This window comes from Elephantulus edwardii, unplaced genomic scaffold (genome assembly GCF_000299155.1).
Source record: "Elephantulus edwardii isolate Elephantulus edwardi_28Jun2011 unplaced genomic scaffold, EleEdw1.0 scaffold00079, whole genome shotgun sequence".
NCBI lineage: Eukaryota > Metazoa > Chordata > Mammalia > Macroscelidea > Macroscelididae > Elephantulus > Elephantulus edwardii.
This window is the reverse complement of record NW_006399829.1, coordinates 2,233,106-2,239,066: the sequence shown is the minus strand read 5'-3', so window position 1 is coordinate 2,239,066 and position 5,961 is coordinate 2,233,106.

The window sequence follows — 5,961 nt, the reverse complement described above, 5'->3', positions numbered from 1 at the left end:
CAAGATTATTATCTAAGCAGGTAGATATCATGTGTCCCTGATGGGATGAAGTAGAACACTTCTTCTTTGTGGTTTTCCTGCCAAATACACTGCCCCATTCTAACCAAGAGGAAATAGCAGACACTTCCAAATCAAGACCCATTCTACAGAGAAACTGACTTAGCAACATCAACTCTCTGAAAATCATAGACGACAAAAAGTAACTAAGAAAATGTTACAGACCAGATAGAACAACAGAGGTATAACACAGAAGACAGTGCAGTAGCCCCTGGATTAAATCCTGAAATTCAAAAAGTATTCGTGGAACAGCTTGGGGAAGTGCAAGAAACGCTGTGGTTTAGTTACTAGTATTGAGAGCTCTGGTGGCCCAGTGGCAAGAAGCGGCGCTGCAATCCCAAAGGCATGGGGTTTCTAGGCCACCAATTGTTCTGAGAGAGAAGGACAGGAAATCTCCTCCCATGTGATTAACTACCTCTGAAAATACACCGGAGAGTCAGCTATGGGTTGCTTCTGACTCTACGGTACTCAACAACTGTATCATTAACTAACAATGTTAATATCTTCATTTTGATAAATGTAAATTCTAAGATAAGAGTCTCTGGGTGGCTCAAATGGCTTGCTCTCGGCTACTAACCCAAAGGTCAGTGATTTGAATTCACCCATCCATGCCATGAAAGAAAGGCCTGACTGACTGCTTCGGCAACAGGCTCCGCCCCACTCCTCCATCGCTGCTGAATTCATTTCAGTTCATAACCACCCATTAGGACCACCTGCACCATAAAGTTACTACCCTGACAAGTCTGTGGAGCTTAGGCTAACATTTTACATTAAACACACTGCTGTGGAATTATTTCTTGATTAGTCTGCACATCTGCTAACTGAATGGTTGGATGTTTGAGTTCACCAAGGCACCGTGTAAGAAAGGTCTGGTGATCTACTTCCAAAATGTCAGCCACTGAAACCCTGTGGAGCAAAGCTTTTCTCCAACACACTGACATAAGCTGTTAATGCCAGAAGAGAGGGGGCAAAGCATATATTGGAACTCTCCTTAACTTTCTGTGTGACATTTCTGTAAACCTAAAATTATTTCCAAATTAAGTTATTGAAAGATGATCCTTCTGTTTTCATCATGATCCTAGCAGGAGGATCTCTCCCCTCCTGGGCAGGTCTCATTTCCTTCCTGAGAAAGAGGTATCTCCAACCTTGAAAACTGACAATAGAAAACTTGAGTTTTACCTCGCCCACTGCAGTGAGTAAACAGATGCTGTACCACTGGTGAGAGTAGCTTTTTTTTCTTGCCTTAATTCTCTGGACTCGTTCTCTCTCCTGCCGCCTGCTATGCTCCAGCCTTCTGCAGTCTGATCTGCACCTGCCTGGTGAAGCACACACTCCCTTGGGCAGAAGCTGGCCTCTGCTCCTTTCAGGGTGGTGATCAGAATAGCATTTAGCAAGCCTTCTCCTATGGGACCTTCCTGGTAAAGACATGGTTGACCAAGCATGAAGCCTGATGATCAACAAACAATGTAAGATTGATCCCAAGGGCACAAGGCTTAAAACTCCCTGTGTCTCAGGGAATGGAGATTGATAGGTATTTTTAAAAAATGGAAAAATAAATTAACTAAACATCAAATTGGAAACTTTGAAGGCCATTGTTATTGTTGTTTTGTTCCTGCCTTTGTTAAGTTCGAACTGACTCCTAGCTGATCCTCCAGTGGGCTTTCCCAATAAATTGCACAGCAGGAGATTGCCTATCTTTTGCCCTTGGAGCATTTGGTGGATTTGAACCATCTGCCTTTGGGTTGGCAGTGTAGCTTATTATCACTAGGTCAGCATAGTCACTTAAAGGCATTAGGCAACAGATTGTCCTGACATACGAATTAGCTCATGATGACAGTGTTATTGATGTAGCCTGCTGTTGAGTTGCTCTTCCCATGCTCATAGCAGCTCCTAGAACAATGGTACTAAATGCCAATCAGTGCAAAGCCATCTTCATGATCAGCTGCAGACTACATCCTGATCCATTTAGCACTAGATCACCAGACCTTTCTTGCTGGTTTCTTGCTAGTCTTTCTTAATCTGGAATTTCTGTTGAAACCTGTTGAGCATTACAGCCACAAACGAGCATCACCTGACAGGTATGTGGGCACTGTGTTACTACAGGTGCACTGGCTGAGAATCAAACTTGGTCTCCCACAAAGATGGCAAGAATTCCACCACTGAACTACTAATGCTTTCACTGATAAAAATAGCTTCACTTTACTGATCACTGTCTCTAATACTCTTCTAGACATTTTACAAAAATCTCTTTCCTCATGTTCAAGACAATAGGAAATGTGTGAGCACACAGGAAAAAGATGTCCCACCTGGCAGACAGACTCCTGGGGCCAGTGCAAGCCTGATGAACAGACAGAATCTCCACACACCGACCCAAGTAGTAGCTACCTCAATAATTCGTGGTTTAACAAGGTGATCCCTGAATAGATTGCAGGTGCAGGCCTTCTCACCTGGGTGAAATCTTCCCAACATTATGGAAGTTGCTTCCTTTAGTTCTTTCAAGTTTCCAAGAAAATAAAGGATTTGGAAGATAGCAGAGTACAGGGGAATTGAAAAAGAAATGGTAACTCTCACTCCTCACCAATAAAAATGGCCGAACACAGAAAAATGTAAAAAATGGAGGCTAATAGTGATTAAAATTAATTGGTAAGTGTTTTTCATATATTACTGACTTATTCAATCCTCCCTGCAGCTTTATTAGATTGTTGTTTTTGTTAGGTGCCATCGAGTCGCTTTGCGACTCATAGCAACCCTATATACAAGATCCCTAAACCCTGCTCTATCCTGTGCCAACCTCACCGTCTCCGACACACTCCCACCACCCCAATCACAAAACCGATCCATCTCATGAAGGGTCTTCCTCTCCTGCGCTGCCCTTCACTCTTCCAAACATGATGTCCTTCTCCAAGGACCAGTCTTTCCTTGCAACATGCCCAAAGTATGTCAGACGAAGCTTCAGAATCCTTGACTCCAAGGAGCATTCCAGCTTCACCCTCTCCAGGAAAAACCTGTTTGTTCTCCTAGCAGTCCATTGTATATTCAACAATCTTCTCCAGCACTACAGCTCAAAGGCATCAATTCTCTATCATCCCTAGTCACGTCCAATTCTCTGATGCATAGCACGCAATTGTGAAGACTATAGCTCAGATCAGGTGCACCTTAGCCATCACTATTATCCTGTGTTATTGTTGTTAGATGCTTAATTGTCCTCTACAATCCACAGCCATCCTATAAGCAAAAGATCTAAACCTTGCTCTATCCTGGGCCATCCACAGCAATTGCTGATATGCTCAAGCCCACTGTTAGTCACTGTGTCAACTTATCTTGTTGGAGATTCCTCTCTTTCTTTGACCCTCCACCATCCCTGACACCATGACTAAAGTAAGTGAGATGACATTTCACCATCCTTGCCCCTATGAAGCACCCTGATGGTTGTGTTTCCTCCAAGACGAACAGGTTTGTCCTTTCTACAGTCCATGGGTTGTTCAGTATTCTTTCCTAACACCACAAGTCAAAGGTATTGGTCTTTCTCCTTTCATACTTATTCATTGTCCAACTTTCCAATGTAAAGGAAACAAATGAAAATATCATGGCTTTGACTTAGGCTAGGTGATGAAGACTAGAGTTAGCCACAAAGATTTGGACTCAGAAAGAGGCAAAAGTTCTAAGAAACCCCAGAGAGAATCTTGACTTGCTCTGAGTCCTGCTGCAGGTGTTCAAGCCCAATTCAACCAAACAATCAAGAAATAAGAAGTGTTCACAGACATGTGGGCTATCCTAACAATATGTGGAAATTATAGGAATGACTTTTGTGGATCAGGTTCTGTGCTGGAGTAGTATGCACACATCTTCCTACAAAAACCCCCCTCATCTTTACAAATTGGGAGACAAGCTGCAGGGGATTAAAAAAATGTGCCCAAATGTACACGTTTTGTGGCAGTGAGGATTGAGGTCAAGAGATTGACTGGACTCCAGAAACCATGCCATGTAATGACAATGTTCTACAGTCTTTATTGCTGTGGGACAGCATCATTTCTCCCACATTGCTTCTAGTTTTCAGATCATCTGTTGGTTCTGTCAAATTTGGAGCAATAAGATTATTTTTTAACTTATTTTTATATTGGTTTGCTTACAAAGTTCATATACATTGTATTTCACACTGTTCTTCATTCACATTGTGTTTCATGCAATCATTCCCATTCATTATATTTCATGACATTTACCACCATTGGACTGTGCCCACCATTACTCTGTCTTTTCAGGTCCCATTTCCTTTATGGTTAATTAAGAAAATATAGGAGTTTCTCATGCAAAAACTTCATAAATCTCCTTGGGGATGTGATTAAGAAATCATAAAGCACATTGCACTGGGGAAATCTATTACAAAAGTCCCCTTTAAAGTGTGCAAAAGCGATCCTGTCACTTTGAGGACGAGGGAGATCACCTGAATGCTATGATATGTTCGATTGCCTCATATATCTGTGAAAGCTAGATAATGAATAAGATCGAGGGGCTAACGACTTTGAATTATGGTGTTGATGAAGAATATTGACTATCCTGTGGACTGCCAGAAGAATGAATGCATATGTCTTGAAGGATATACAGCTCCTTAGAAGTGAGAATGAAAAGATGCCCCGTCACATACTCTGGATACGTCATCAGGAGGGACAGGCCCTAGAGGATAACCTCATGCTTAGGGTCAAGCAAGGGGTCAAGAAAAATCTTCAAAAAATTAAATGGATTATGACAATGGCTACAACAAATGGGTTTAAACATTACAACACTATGACGATGGCAAAGGACTGGGCAGAGCTTGATTCTGTTTTTCACAGGGGTCACTATGAGCCACAGCCAACAGGATGACACCTAACAACAACAACAACAACTTATACATATACATATGTGTTGTACCTAGTTGCACTCTAATCTAAACAATGGTGGATCAAATAAAAAGCGCAACACTAGCCCTGGTGGTCTAGTGGTAAGAAGCTATGCTGTAATCCCAAAAACTCATGGTTCAAATCCACCAATTGCTCTGAGTGAGAAAGATGAGTTGATCTCCTCCTGTGTGATTTGCTGCTTCTGAAGACCTTCTGGAAGGTCAGCTAGGGGTCAGTTCCTACTCAACCATAAACAATAACAGCCACAATGACAACCACACAAGGCAGGCTTGACAATCTGCTTCCATTAAGAATATAACCAAGAAAATCTGATGGAGCATTTCTACTCTTCACACATGGGACTTTGGTGAATTGAAATGGACCTGACAGAAACTAACAACCAGAGAAGCAATATAGCGTTCATATTTCTCCCACAAATACAGACCTGTCGAAGGAGTGAAGGCACAGCATGGGCCATAGGTTATGAGTGAGGAGAAGGTACATAAACTTCCCCATCAGGACATATGCTCTCAGTAAGGGGAACAGATAATCTCTACTGAAATAATAAAACTTAAGAGATCTTTTGCATAAGTACATCATCCCACACAAGCAAATTTGGTCACTGGTAGCAGAGAAAGAGTCAGATTGGAATCCCTGGGGGCCTGTAAAATGTAAGATAGAAAATCAACATACACTAAATGAGATTGAAGAGAGGCAAAGTCACATAAAGAGATGGAATGATCAGATTTAAATAAAGTACAAGGCTATCAATCATCCACATGCACCACCCCTGGTGTACTTGCTGGCTGTATCCACTTTGACTAATCCATGATCATGTCCTACCAATTGTTAAATACTTTTGTTCTTGTCCTACTCAGTTCGTGTAGCCTGTAGAGCATTCACTGTTAACTCAAAGACCACACATCTCTGACACTTCAAATCCATCAGTGGCTCTGCAGAAGAAAGATGTACATTCTTCTCTCTTGTGATTCACAGTCCTGGAAAGCCAATAGAGAATCTGCTATGA